We start from the raw sequence: 16,174 nt of genomic DNA, 5'->3' as shown, positions 1-16,174 counted from the left end.
AGTACATTCACAGTGAATATGATCATGTACATCAACATTATGAGCCACTTCAGCGCAATTCAACTAACGCTCCAGATGTTGTGCAGAAAATGGATGCCTGTAGAACACTGACAACAGAAATATGTGATATAGTGAGTAAACGATTGGAGGTGGGCGTCGCCCGCGACACCTTTGAGCCAGAGGTTGAAAAGCAACGAGTGAGAATGAGTTTAAACAGAGATGAACACAAATCCATTTTTGGAGAAACAAACACTGAAACCGTCATCTCAGAAAGGCTGGAAGGATTAGAGAATGTGTCCATTGCCAACTCTAAGGCTTCTAGTAAATGAGCAGAGGCAGAAGCGGAGCTTGCAGCCAAACAAGAGCAAGCAAAGTCTATGGAAGAGATACAAGCTCAACAGAGTAAACTGACAAAACTGGAAAGTGAATGGAACTTTCATGAGTCACAGGTGATGGCAGAAATGAGGCAAAAGCAAACTGAAGTTCAGTTGAAACTAGAGGAGGAGAAATCAAAGCTGAAAAAGATGCAAGTAGATATGGATGTAAAGGTGGCTGCAGCTCGGGTTCGAACATATGAGAAGTTTAAAGGTGGAGTGGAAAATGAAGTCAGGGAGCGCCATGAATTAGCCCCTCTTAAAGCTACCACAGTTATGAATTCAAATCGACCCACAGTGTTGCAATCACAGACAGCATCCCATAGTGAAACAGCCAGATTGGCTGACGCAATTGCAAGTTCACTAAGCTTAAATCGCCTTCCTGTTCCTGAACCAACTGTCTTCTCTGGTGATCCTCTGAAGTTTGTTGACTTTAAAATGTCTTTCCTAATTTTAATTGGTAGAAAACCTATCCCTGCCAGTGAAAAGATGCTTTATCTGAAAAGCTACCTTACAGGAGAGGCACGCAAAGCCGTGGAAGGGTTCTTCTACCGGAGCTCTGAAGATGCATATGAGGGTGCCTGGGCAGTTTTGGAGGACCGCTATGGCAACCCATTTGTTGTACAGAAAGCATTCAGAGACAAACTTATGAAATGGCCTAAGATTAATTCAAATGATTCTTCTGCATTAAGAGAGTTAGCAGATTTCTTAAAAAGCTGTGCAGAAGCAATGCCTCATGTTAAAGGACTGGCCATACTGAATGACTGTGAGGAAAATCATAAGCTCTTGAAAAAACTGCCTGATTGGATTGTACGGAAATGGAGTAGGATTGCTGTAGATGAACTTGATAAATCAGGAGAATATCCAGTTTTCAATCGCTTCACTGAGTTTGTGTTGAAAGAGACTCGTATAGCCTGTAACCCCATAGCCTCTCCCCTCTTTCTAAATTCTAGAATCCCAGATGAGAAGCCGTTTAAAAGAGCAAAGGTTCTGAGCACAAGTGCCCAATCCAAAGATCACACTTTAAAGGTCTCAGAAAATGTGTCGTTTCCTAGGCCTAGGGTACCTTGCCTCATCTGCAAAGAAGAATTGCATGGCATAGCCAAGTGTTCAGTCTTCGCTGCCAAGCCTATGGGAGATAAAAAGACATTCATGCATCAGAACCATCTTTGCTTTGGATGTTTACGTAAAGGCCATATCACAAAAGATTGTAGAACAAAGTATATCTGTGGAGTGTGTGGCCGCCGCCATCCGACCTGTTTGCATGACGATGAGAAGGGAAGGAAATTAGGAGAAGTCACAATGAAAGTTCATCTACAGAAGGACAAGTAACTCAGATCCATAAAGTCAACTCCCATGCTGTCATTAGAGAGGCATCCGCTACTTCAAGTATCGTTCCTGTTTACCTGTCATCTGTAAATGAACCTGAAAAAGAAATTCTCACATATGCTCTTCTTGATATACAGAGTGATTCAACTTTTGTCCTGGAAGATGTTGCCAGAGAACTGAATGTAGCCACTCAACCACTGCAGTTGAAGCTCAGTACAATGAGTTATCCCCAGTCAAAGTGTAGTTGGCCTGCAAGTTAGAAGCTTCCATAACGACAATTATATTCTGTTACGGCAAGTATATACACGTGACTTCATTTCAGTTGACAAATCCAGTGTACCAATATCTTCTACAGCTTTGCAATGGTCTCATCTCAAAAATCTGGCACACGAGTTGCCACCACTTCAAGACTGTGATGTGGGCCTTCTAATAGGCTATGACTGTCCTTCAGCTCTAGCAAAAAAGTACAAAACAAACAAACAAAATGAAGCCGATGAGATGAAACATGAATGACATGTTACGGAGTATAATTATAATTAAAAGTCAAATTAAATGCAAAAATCCCTGTATTTCATTTTCCTTTAAGTGCTTTCTCCCTACTGTCTCAGCTCTTTATGATGTGGGCTTTCTCTTTTATTACAAACTTTTCACACAAGACAAAATGTGTCTGAACTTTCAAACTTAAAATCAACAGAATTGTAAACAGAAACTTGCATCTAAATCATAAGTCTGGATCATGTTGGTTGTGAAGTCCTACATTTCAGCTGCTAGAAGCTTTTATGAAGATTGTTTAGTAAATCTTGGTATAAAATCAAAGTTAAAAAATGAGTATCATTCATCAAAGTCACTTTAGACTGTTCTGTACATCTAAAGGACAATTGTTTGATTAATGTGTTATCACTGTCACTTCTCTGGTTTGTCTGAAGTTCTTTTGCTGATGGCTTTCCTCGGGGAAGAGACTTCAGTAAACTCTGCTTGTCTTCAAGCTGCTGACCTGTGCAACAGAGAGGTCATGTAATTGCACCCAGAAAACTGTGGTAACATTTTCTGTTGCTTCACATAATCTGAGTCAGTGGGAGAATGTAAATGTTGAATAAAAGAGGCTCCAGAATTGGACCCTGGGGAACTCCACACGCCAGTCAATGTCAGTTTTGAGAGAAGAGGAATGCCTGCAACCGAAGGGCCTGCGGGTGGGAAAATGCTGCTCAGGTAGTTCCCACAGGAATCGCCTCAGGACTGCCCTCTGAGAATCATTTTGTTTTTTATATCGAATACTATGCTCCTTGTTACCAACAATAATAAAAGGGCTTAAAAATTTAAAATGACTGAATCCTAGAAATCATTTTGATATGGTTCATAAATGAGTGGAACCTTTCCATTTACACTCTCAGGCACACAAACATAAATAATGTTTTTGCACAAGGGTGTAATAATGGTGTTGACATTGGTGGGGACATAATTTTTTCACTCCACCACCAACTAAGTTTGAGGGACACGTCCTTCGTGTGGGGGGTGTGGGGGGCCTCCCCCAGAAATTTTTTATTTCTTAGATGCAATTTCCTGCATTTTAACCAATTCTGGGGTGAAAAATGCAAATCCCATCTGATTCACAGCCCTCTGATTTTTTTTTTTAATGTAAACCATAATGGCAAGATTGAGAATTGATTTTTTTATGCAAGTCACTCAAGTTTCTGGTGACTTCAACATTATCCCAGGCCCAAGCAGACATTGCCACAGAAAGATGTTTTATGTGTGTTATGTGTTTCTGAAATTTCAGGATCTGTAAGTTGATGAGTTTGGGTGCATTTTGTATAAAATATCAACTGATGAAGTTTTGAAAGTGCACACTGCAAAGATAAGTGTGAAAAGTGTGAACAATAAAAGTGGAAATGTACAATTTTTGAAAAATGTAGGCGGATGACTACTTAGCATTAGCAACAAGCATTTATTAGCTCTGCACAGTTCCCACAAAAATAAAACACCAGCAGTCAAAAGATTAAGGTCCAGCAAACATTTATTAAAAATAAAGACATACTGGCACATGAAAAACACTTTTCCACGGCTCACTTTTTCCTGAGCTCCTACAAACTATTAAGTTTGTAGCTTTGAGCCTATTAACTAGCCATATCTTGTATGAATGAGCCATGCAATGCATGGCGCCGCCGTTCATTGAGGCAGACAAACTGCTGAGTAACTTACCGTTGACTTGGTGAAATAACCTCTTATGTCCGTCAGTTTTCTTTTCTTGCCCGAGTCAGACATGATTACTCCGAGCCAGCGAATAAAAGACCCGTCACCTCGTCAGCTGTTTTCCCGCTATCACCGCTTAGCAACCAACCTAGCAACCAACCTAGCAACAACAAGCCAGGCATAGCGCTACAGAAGGTGATCCAATCACAGATAGCGAGGCTGTCCCCACCAATGACACGCCATCTTTGAGAGAAGGAACTGCGGGAGGGGAAAATTAACCCTTTGTTTCGCCCGTGCTCTGCTGTGGTCCATGAGTTTAAGCATTCGAAAATTATAGAACGAGTGAAAAAAAATCAACACAGAAAGAAAAATATATCTAGTGTGAGATTTCTTTGTTAAGTGTGAGAGCGTGACACTAAGTCTGAAGGAGTGAGTGTCACGGCAGATGCGTGAGAGTTGGCAACCCTGCCTTCGGGGGTCTGAGTTGGAAAAACTGCGCTATGGAACTTTGCTGGAGCCGCCCGGTAGCTGAGCGGAAGTACTTCGACTTGCTTTCTGGCACACCTACCATAAAAACAAATAGACCCCTCTCACGCTCCCAGGTACATTTGACTTGTCTTACCTTCTCGGTCGACATAGCTTGCACCTTCTAACTCCTCGCCGGTTCGTCAACAAACGTGAAAAGTGAAAGTGAAAGGGTGTTGTATTTACGACACTGTAACCGTACATTACCTCCAAGCCTGTAGGGGGAGCTCCAGAGTGGGATTTTTGAGAAGTTACATTGTATCGCTTAAAATAAGAATTTCTATAAGGAAAAAATGTGTCGTGACGGGTGGGTTGGTAGGACACGGACTCGAGAGATGTAAAAAGCAAACTTGGTTTATTTTTAACTTTGGACAAAACAAAAGGCGCAGCTGAGCCAGATGACAAAAACTTCAACTGTGAAATCAAAACATGAACATGACAAAAATAAAATTGGAAAAAAATTGAGATTTTTTTTATATTCGTCAGGTTTCCGAAATGTGTCCCCCCCAATGTTAAACTCATTCCTACGCCCTTGGTTGTGTCACTTGTTGTGGCTGAAGTTGTGTTTAGTTCATCTCAGGATCCTAGTAGTCCTCAACAGAAGCGATGATCTTTGAGAACTGGTAGAGGGAAATGTGAGGAAAAAATGTTCTGTGAACTGAAAGTGTTTTATGTTTGTTTTTAAAGGATACTGTGAACTAGCCTGGCGACGCCATCCTACGTACTTCCGCCCAAAGATTTTGGCTCCGCACATAGTCTGGCCAAATCCCCCTACCTCGGTTCGCTCAGTGTTTTGCCAATCAGCAAACAGTTGCGAGTGGTGACGCAGAACTCACGCGCGGAGTCCATTGTAGTCCATATAATTGTAGTTCAACCGCAGCGGAAATAAACATGGCGACGGAAGAACGCCAGAAGCTATCCATGAAGTTGTCTCAACTCTGGAGAGCATTACACAATTAAAACGAGAGCAAGAGGAATGCCTCTTCAATATTGTTAGTGGCAAGGATGTCGTAGCTCTCCTTCCAACTGGCTGTGGGAAAAGTTTGATTTATCAAATGGTACCGGTATAATGAAAGCGGATGTGGGAAGCGTGATTCGCGAGCTAGAGCCTCGCGAGAGTAAGCATGAACCTCGGCGCATAACCAACGTCATTTCTAAACATTATGATTGGTTAAGGGAACTCCGTTACTCCAATGAATTTAAGTTGCTGGGTAAGGTCCCGCCCTCCATGGAAACGGATTCCTCTTGGGTTTTCCCAGACTGTTTGACAGAGTCAACAGTCGGCTTTCGCCCAGGCTAACTGTGAACCATGGCGAACATGGAATTGGTGGTGCGATGGTGGTCCAAAAAAACAACAACAACCCACAAACACTCTGAAATTTGGTAGATCTCAAGCTAGTACTTTTGAATAACACGCCGATTTTACCTTTATCCCTAACACACACACACCCACATCTTATTTACAATAAGGTGAAAAGCACAATCAGTTATAAAGTGAGAAAGCTAAATTTAAACAAAACCAATAACTAACATGTTTTAGTGCTTAGTTTTGGAGGAATTGACTTGCACTAGAGATCACATGTACAATATTCAGAGAAGAAACATGAGCAATACTAGCTGACACAAAAGACTGACTATTTTTTATCCTAAAGCCCAAAACACCTCTGTCAATGTTTCTCTCATATTTCCAAAGTTGGTTGTTTTGTTTGTGTCTTCTTCTCTAAAGTTGTGTTTCTGGCTTGGTGACCACAAATTTGTTTATTTCAGCCAAGTCTGAAGTGCCTGCATCACAGAAGTCTGGGAAGTCTGTTCTCTGTGGGATGAAATTAATTACTGAGCCAGCAAATCTTGTGAAAGTAGTAGGATGGCAATAAATCCAGAGCTTTGCTGGAAGTTTTGACTATGGGAAAGCCTTAAAGGTAGGGTAGGAGATCCTAGATTTTGAGTCCAGCGAAGCTGCATTTTGAAAATACACAGGTACAAAGTCCTAACCCCTTTCTTCAGACTTTCCCCCGAAGCCACGCCTCTGGAGTACATGAACGCGCAATGCTTGTTCACGAGCAGAAAGGTGCACGAGCGCTGTTTAAATCGTTGTTGCCGTATTTAGTATATGCTAACTATACGTTTAATAATGCTAGGTGCTAGCCAAGCTGGCTCTAGTTTAGCTTCCTGCCAAGCTTCTGGGCACGCGTAATTTGTTCACGAAGAAGGGTACGCGCACAGGGGGAAGGAGGAGCAGATTGCAGTTTGATAGACGCATCAGAATCCAATCATCGTTCAGTATGATTGGATAGTGTTTTTCCTGGATTGTTCGTTCTTAGAGGCCACTAAAACTTTTAATTTTTGTGTCAAAACTTTTAATTAATTGGTTGCAATGGGGATGTGAATAGTATTTCAAGGAATATGTAAAAAATGCTCCAGAAAAAGAACCCCTACCCCACCTTTAAGTCTTTCTTCATCTTAAAGTCAGACTCCATTTCTCTTGCAGACTAGAGATGAAATTTGAAAAATAAAAAAATCTGACAGACTTTAGGCAGCTCCTACATCTTCTCTACCCTTAGCACACACACTTAGTTATGTTTTATGCACCCGTCTCTTAATTTCAGAGGACATTACAGTGAATTATATACATTTCCTAAAGACTAACTGAAGCAATGCTCTCCACTGGCCCAGCCACTCCCCAAACCCAGGATTTTTTTCCTAGAATTTAAATTATTTTGGTCAAACTATGTCCCTACATGGCGACTCTGCACAAAGTAAAAGTCCCCATGACAACCAATATACAGTTCCTCCAGCCCCATATCAAATCTCTGTTCCACACTCACCTCTGGTAAGTAATATTATCTCCACCACATATTCATATGCTGCAAAGGCAAGTTTTTTAATACTGTGATAGCAGTGATCTGAAAAAAACATTTTATTCAGATGTATTTTAAGTGCTCTTCAATCCTACCGACGCCTTCCGATGAGGAAGCAGAGTTGGGGAGCTCGGACGTGGGACCTCCCATTTCTGGGGCTGAGGTTGCCGAGGTGGTCAAAAAACTCCTCGGGGTTGGATGAGGTCCGTCCTGAGTTCCTCAAGGCTCTGGATGTTGTGGGGCTGTCTTGGTTGACACGCCTCTGCAGCATCGCGTGGACATGGGGGGCAGTGCCTCTGGACTGGCAGATCAGGGTGGTGGTCCCCCTCTTTAAAAAGGGGGACCGGAGGGTGTGTTCCAACTATAGAGGGATCACACTCCTCAGCCTCCCTGGTAAGGTCTTTTCGGGGGTACTGGAGAGGAGGATCCGCCGAATAGTTGAATCTTGGATTCAGGAGGTGCAGTGTGGTTTTCGTCCTGGCAATGGAACAGCGGACCAGCTCTATACCCTCCGCAGGATCCTGGAGGGTGCATGGGAGTTCGCCCAACCGGTCTACATGTGTTTTGTGGACTTGGAGAAGGCGTTCGACCGTGTCCCTCGGGGACTCTTGTGGGGGGTGCTCCGGGAGTATGGAGTGCCGGACTCCTTGATATGGGCTGTTCGGTCTCTGTATGACCGGTGTCAGACTTTGGTCCGCATTGCCGGCAGTAAGTCGGACATGTTTCCTGTTAGGGTTGGACTCCGTCAGGGCTGCCCTTTGTCACCGATTCTGTTCATAATTTTTATGGACAGAATTTCTAGGCACAGCCAGGGCGTTGAGGGGGTCTGGTTTGGCTACCTCAGAATCGGGTCTCTGCTTTTTGCGGACGATGTGGTTCTGTTGGCGTCGTCAGGCCGTGACCTTCAGCTCTCACTGGAGCGGTTCGCAGCCGAGTGTGAAGCGGCTGGGATGGGAATCAGCACCTCCAAATCCGAGACCATGGTCTTCGGCCGGAAAAGGGTGGAATGCAATCTCCGGGTCGGGAATAAGATCCTTCCCCAAGTGGAGGAGTTCAAGTATCTTGGGGTCTTATTCACGAGTGATGGACGAATGGAGCAGGAGATTGACAGACGGATGCGGGCTCTGCACCGGCCCGTCGTGGTGAAGAAGGAGCTGAGCCAGAAGGCGAAGCTCTCGATTTACCGGTCAATCTATGTTCCTACCCTCACCTATGGGTAGTGACCGAAATAACGAGATCGCAAATACAAGCGGCCCAGATGAGTTTCCTCCGCAGGGTGTCTGGGCTCTCCCTTAGAGATAGGGTGAGAAGCTCGGTCATCCGGGAGGGGCTCGGAGTAGAACCGCTGCTCCTCCGCATCCAGAGGAGTCAGATGAGGTGGCTCGGACATCTGGTGAGAATGCCTCCTGGACGCCTCCCTGGTGAGGTGTTCTGGGCCCGTCCCACTGGGAGGAGGCCCCGGGGAAGACCCAGGACACGTTGGAGAGACTGTTTCTCGGCTGGCCTGGGAACGCCTCGGGTTCCCCCCAGAGGAGCTGGAGGAACTGGCCGGGGACAGGGACGTCTGGGTCTCTTTGCTCAAGCTGCTGCCCCCGCGACCCGATCCCCGGACCAGCGCAAGATGATGGATGGAAGGTATTTTAAGTGCATTTCTTCCTAATATCCAGCACAACTGTGAAAGTGAAGAGATTTTTAACATTAGGAAGATACTGGGAAATGTTGTCTATAAGGCAAGCAATGATCTATAACATAAATCTTAGTTTAGTTGAATTATCGACAAGTTACATAGAACTAAATTTATTAATGCAAACAGAAAAAACACAACATAGGTGAATCTGAACCAAGACCCCATAGATTTTATATTCTCTCTAAGATCCATAAGGAACCCAATACTTAGACGATACCTTGGGAGATTCCTCCGTGAACACCCATTGTGTCGGAATGTGGAAACGAATTCATCGAATTTCATTTATACACACTTTCAATTAAACATCAAAGACACTTATCATTTTATTGATGTGGAGAGTCTTAAATACCAATATTGATGCTTAGTTTCTAGTCTAATTAGGTCCCAATAAGCCCAAATAGCAAAGAGAAATAAAAAATGCATGTAAAAAAAAATCACCTTGGGCCTTAGTAGGTTGAGATCAAACTTGTCCTACAGATTTAATGCTACAGACTTCAAACTTGGCAAGGTGACTCTTAAGACATGGGGGGTATAATTCATGGAAAAACTTTTTCAAAACTTAAAGGGCGTGGGAACGCCTCAAAGTTTGATGACTCGCCATCACTCGACTCAAAAAAAACTCCCACATACATTATCCAATCTGTCCCAAACTTCATACGGTGATTGCTGGACCCAGCCTGAACGCGCAAATATAACATAGTGACATCCACCTATAGCGCCACCTGCTGGTGGTTGGAAATGTCTTTTTTTTCCACACCTCGCATTTGATCAAACTCCCTCCTACAGATTTAATGCTTTAAGCTTCAAACTTGGCCAGGTTACTCTTAAGACATGGGGGGAAAAATTCATGGAGAAACTTTTTCAAACCTCCAAGGGGATGGCCGGCCCAACGTACGAACACATCCTAACGTACGCCACCTCGGTCCCGCCTACAGCTGCTTGCAGCTTTCTAGTTATTCCGTTCTTTCTTTCTTTCTTTCTTTCTTTCTTTCTTTCTTTCTTTCTTTCTTTCTTTATTTCTTTCTTTGCAAAAGGTCTGCGAAAACTCATGAAATTTTGCGAGCGCCACCTGCCAGTCGACGACATGAAAGTATCTAAACTTTATATTTTTGGGAGTCGCTCATTGACTCTGTAGCGCCCCCTACGATGCTTAAAAATGGTCCCCTTAATAGGATTAGTTTTGCGTAGGACGATGAATTTCGGTACACTCATTCATCATGCCCAGACGCACAAAAAAGTCTCTTCCCGCCATGGTCCCATGTCCACAGGAAGGCGGCCATTTTGGATAGAAAGTGAGTTTTTATGCCATTTTTGACCGATTCCACGCCTTGCATAAGATCGAACTTGTCCCACAGATTTAATGCTACACTCTTCAAACTTGGCCTGGTTACTCTTAAGACATGGGGGGAAAAATTCATGGGGAAACTTTTTCAAAAGGACGTGGCCGTGGCGACGCCTCAAGTTTGATGACTTGCCATCACTCGAATCAAAATTCAAGTCGCTTATAACTTCCACATGCATTATCCAATCTGTCCCAAACTTCATAAGGTGAATGCTGAACGCATACATATTATCATAGTGACATCCACCTATAGCGCCACCTGCTGGTGGTTGGAAAAGTATTTTTTTTCCACACCTCGCATTTGATCGAACTACTCCTACAGATTTAATGCTACAAGCTTCAAACTTGGACAGGTTACTCTTAAAACATGGAGAAAGTTTTTCAAACCTCAAAGGGCGTGGCCGTGGCGACACCTCAAATATATGACTGGCCACAAAAAATTAAGTCGCCTATAACTTCCACATACACTATCCAATCTGTCCCAAACGTCATTCGGTGATTGCTGGACCCAGCCTGAACGTGCACATATAAAATAGTGACATCCACCTACAGCGCCACCTAATGGTGGTCAGAAATGTCTTTTTTTTAACACACCTTGCATTTGATCAAACTCCTCCTACAACTTGGCCAGGTTACTCTTAAGACACGGGGGAAAAATTAATTGAAAAACTTTTCAAAACTCTGAACGGTGTGGGCGTGGCCAGGCAGTGAAAATCATGTGATGGCGTTTGTGATTTGAAAGCCTTATCATCATCGCATTTTCAAAAATCCCGCTGCATTGGGGTTATTATGTGCTCGTACTAGGGTTGCCACCCGTCCCTTGAAATACGGAATCGTCCCTTATTTGGCAACAAAATGTTGCGTCCCGTATTGAACCAATACGGGACGCGATTTGTTCCGTATTTTCACAAATGTCCAATACACTTGTCTGTACAACACGCATCCACACAAAGCCCCGCCTCCCCGGCTGCGCACCTCTGTGAGCCTGGCTCCCTGCGCGCGGTGCTGTCGCTCACAGTTATTTAGAGAGACACACACACACCAGCGCGGCACAAAACCCGTGCATTTTTAATAATGTCCACTACACCCGACGCTCGACAACAACCTCAGAAGCGAAAACGCTTACAAAGTACAGGCGTGAATGGGAAGAGGCACATCTATGGCTGGACAGAGTCAGTGGCGATGAATATAAAGCCAATTGTAAAACGTGTCGGCGAGTGTTTTCTGTGGCTCACGGTGGGCTGTCTGATATCAGGTAACATGCATCAGGAGCGCAACACTGCAGACACATAAGAATGCAGACCCAAGCCTCAGTGTCACAGTTGTTCATTCCCCAATCGTCTGCTGAGACTGATAAGGTATGGAACAGTAAATAAATACATTTTGTTCGGAGAAAACGTGTATATATATGTATATATATATGGTCAAAAGGGAAAGACAGTGCTTGGGCTTCTAGTGGCATTGGAGGTCATTGAGGAGCTAGAATGCCTCAATAAGTCCCTGCAGAAAAGAACAGCAACAATTGCTGGAATGAAGGAAGCAATAGAGTGCGTCAAATCCACCCTACAGGGTAAAAGAAATGAGGAAAAATTCCAGAAAGTGTTCGATAAAGCTGTGGAAATGGTGGATTCCCTGGAACTTGAGCCAATTCAGATTCCTCACCAGAGACGGCCACCGAAACGGTACACTGGTGAGGCAGACAGTCACACTCCCAAGACACCTGAGGAGTCTTACAGACCAGAATTTTACAAGGTGCTGGATACTGTAGCTGTTCAGTTTGAGGATAGGTTTAACCAACCTGATCTGTGTGTCTTGCAGAAATTGGAAGAAACTCTGCTGTCTGGAAAGGTGGATGGCATTGTTGATCAGTACCCAGAAATTAACAGGCAGACTCTTGAGATTCAGTTGGCCATGTTCAGGTCAAAATATACATTCACATCTAGTAGTGAGGTGGCTACTATTATCAGAGGGATGCCAGTTGAGGTGAGGGGTCTGTTTAATGAAGTGGAAAGCCTTGTCAGGCTGCTTTTAGTTGTGCTAGTTTCATCAGCTGAAGCAGAGAGAAGCTTCAGTGCCCTGAGAAGGCTGAAAACATGGCTCCGGTCAACAATGACCCAAGTGAGATTGAACAATGCAGCTGTATGCCATGTTCATCAGGACATACTGGATAATATAGACATAAAACAAATATGCCAACAGTTTGTCGCAGTTAACGATCGACGTAGGCATGTGTTTGGCTCCTTCACATAGACCCATTCTTGTGCTCATCAGTTGAGATGACAGTTGCAGTATGGCTGAAATACTTACTAAGTCTTGAGGAGTAAAGTAATGTTAAGATGTAAAGTGATGTTAAGATGTAAGTATTTATTTAGTTAGTTCTCCTTTCATATAGCATGCCCTACACCATTGCAGAAGGAAAGTTCATTGTTTAAATATAAATCACTTAGACTAACTGCTTAATGCTGTATAGTTGAAAATAAAGTAGGCCTACATTTTTTCTGTTATTGTAATGTTTTGTTTCATGGACACCCGTTTCATGGCAGAAGTAAACAGACATGTAAACTATCAATGTGTGTCATTGATTGATTCGGTTGTACACCGACTGAAGGTATATCATTTGTGGCAGTTTTGGGGGGTGGGGGGGATTAGGTCCCTGTCCCCACCAATGTCAAAGCCAAAGTTACACCCTTGAAAGTGATAACAGGTATATTCTTGAAACTACAGTTGATGGGCAGAACGATGGTCTTAGACCAGTTGATAGAGTAGTCAGAAAGTGCTGAGAATTTATTTATGAGTGTGATCGTGTGAGTGAGAGATGTCTCTGAGTTCTGAAGGAAAAGTAATACATCATCAGCATAAAGACTTATTTTGTGTTAAATATTTTTGGGATGGATGCCTTTAATATTTCTATCTTGTCTGATAGCGGCTGCTAAAGGTTCGATGAAGATTGCAAAAAGTGAGGGTGAAAGTGGGCAACCCTGTCTGGTACCTCTCTGCAGACTGAAGCTTGGAGAAATTTGATCATTTGTCCTGACACATGCATTTGGGGAGCTATATAGTATCCTTATCCAGTTAATGAAGTACGCCCCAAACCCGACATTGTTTAATGCTGCAAATAAAAATTTCCAGTTAACTTTATCAAATGCTTTTTCAGCATCTAAAGAGACGATTGTTGACGATTCCAAGTTGCTGATGGTAGAATAATCTATGAGATTAATTAGTGTGTGTGTGTGTTAGTGGATGAGTGTCTACCCTTTATAAAACCTGTCTGGTCAGGATGTATTATAAGGGGAGTTATTTTTTCTATTCTTTCGGCGAGAGCTTTGCAGATTATTTTGAGGTCTACATTTATTAGTGATATTGGGCGGTAGCTGGATGGAAGTACAGGGTCTTTTCCTGGTTTCTGTAGAAGGATAATGTTAGCAGAGTTCATGTTAGGGGATAATCTGCCATTAGGAGAATGGCAGATTATCAGACTTTTTTTGTCTGACCATTTTGTGAAATGTAGGTTCCAAAACAGTCCAAAATTCTTTGTAGAACTCAGCTGGAAAACCATCTGGTCCTGGGGCTTTGTTACTAGGCATATGTTGAATGGCTTCATGGAGTTCTCCTGTTGAGAGGGTGAATCCAGAGCCGTGGCCTGTTCGAGTTGTGATTTTGGGAGGTTGATGTTACTAAGAAACTGATCTATGTTTCTGTCTGGTGGATCATTTTGTGATGAATATAAGGCTTTATAGAAGTCCCTAAAAGCATTGTTGATTACATCAGGGTCATGGGTAATATTTCCTCCCGAATCCCTAACCGAAGAGATTGTTGTTTTCTCTTTGTTTATCTTTAATTGATTTGCTAGGAACCTTCCAGATTTATTGCCATGCTCAAAATTCTCCAAGCGAAGTCTTTGTATCAGGAACTGTGTTTGTTTATCAATAATTTCATTTAGTTCAAGATTAGCTTTCCTTAATTCATTCAGTATGTGTTCCTCTTTGGAGGCACTGTAGACAACTTCTAATGATTTAATCCTGAGTTCTAAATCTGGTATTCTTGAACTTTCCCTCTTTTTCTTATTTGATGAAAAAGAGATTATTTTGCCTCTCATAACTGCTTTTCCCGCTTCCCAGAGAACACAAGCTGACACTCCTGGCAGCTCATTATTTTTCAGATATATAGACCATTCCCTTTTGAAATAATCAATAAAATCAGGGTCTTTAAGTAATGATGTATTAAATCTCCAATTTCTAACTGGTGGTGTAACTCTGTTATTCTTCAGTGTGATAGAAACTGGAGCGTGATCACTGATGTGATGGGGTGGATTTTGGTGTCTGAAATATTACTCATCAGAGAACTGCTAACTAAGAAATAATCTATTCTTGAATATGAGTGGTGTACTGCTGAGAAGAAGGTGTACTCTCTGAGAGTGGGGTGGTGGGAGCGCCAAGCATCACAAAGACCAAAATCATTCATATATTGTTTAACAACATTTGCGGACTGCCAGTTCCGCTGACTTCCTGTAGTACTGCACCTGTCCACTCCTGAGTCAGATACCATGTTAAAGTCCCCTCCTATGATGAGTGTGTTAACAGAGTGATCAGAGAGTGAAGTGAAAAAGGAGTGAAAAAACGAGGGGTCATCAACATTTGGGCCATATATATTAGCAATGCATAAATATTTTGGATCAATAAGGTAACAATTATAAATCTGCCTTCTGGATCAATAACTGGATGCTTGTTAAGAGCATCCCTTGCATGTGTGTGCATTTATGCTTGCAGGCGACTGATTGTGCTTCTGCTCTGAGTGCTTGTGCGCTGTCAGTGCTGTGTAAGCGTGGCGTTTGATTACGTGTGCTACTCAAATCTCCTTCTGTGCCGTGCATGTTAACATTAATATGACATACTGAAGTGGAAACGCAGCAGGTTGGAGAAGAGAGAAAGAAGAGAAAAACAGTGCAAAAGAGTGGAAGTGTGAGATAAAAAAAAAGCCCAAATAGACGCAACAACCATAACCACAACCACAAGAGCAACAACCACAGCAACAACAACAGCAGCAGCAATAAGAACAACAACAACAAAAGAATGTGAGAATATGGAGGTGATGGGGGGTGAAATGTTCACAGCCACAAAGCAGTGACCTACCTTTGTGCGGCTATGTGTATTATGCATACTACTGTTACCTATATATGCATAGTCCTAAGTTTTATCTCAAGCCATTATGCATAAGTGTTCGTGTTTACTGTTCAGTGTGGTTACCTGACAAGATGTTATATCGGCGGAGAAAGTAGTATACTTGATAAAGCCAGGGGGTGATGTTTGGGTCTCTGAAGAGTTGACCGTTCACATAGAGTTTATCCACGGCGATGACAGCTCGGGAGTTTTCTTCTATGAACTTCTTCAATGCAGACGCCTGCGACGATCCAGGATCTCCTTCGGGAACTGATCGTTGACGCTAAAGTCCGTTCCGCCCAGCTCTCACCAGGTCCTCGGCTCTTCACCAGTTCCTTCTGCTTGAAGTGTTCGAATTTGGCGACGATCAGCCTGGGTCGCTGGTGGTCTAGTCTCCTCCCTCCGAGGCAATGAACCCGGTGGAAGGTGATTGTGTCCACGGCTTCTTTCGGGAGATTCAGCTGTTTGTGAAGGAAGATTTTGATGGTGGTCTCCGGGTTCTCCTCCTCACGTTCCGGAAGCCCGGCAAAAACCAGGTTGTCTCTCATGCTACGGGCCTGAATGTCGAGAAGGGACTCCTTTATTTGTTTATTTTCCTTGTTGAGGTTTGTCATCCCCTCGGAAAGTTTTTAGGTTTTGGGTGTCGTTATCTGGGGTTTGTTGTGGATATTAGCGCTGTTTTTAGAGCTAGATGGAGGATGCCATGTTGGATT

The sequence above is a fragment of the Odontesthes bonariensis genome, chromosome 8 (genome assembly GCF_027942865.1).
Source record: "Odontesthes bonariensis isolate fOdoBon6 chromosome 8, fOdoBon6.hap1, whole genome shotgun sequence".
NCBI classification, from domain to species: Eukaryota; Metazoa; Chordata; class Actinopteri; order Atheriniformes; family Atherinopsidae; genus Odontesthes; species Odontesthes bonariensis.
Note: the sequence above shows the minus strand (reverse complement) of the source record.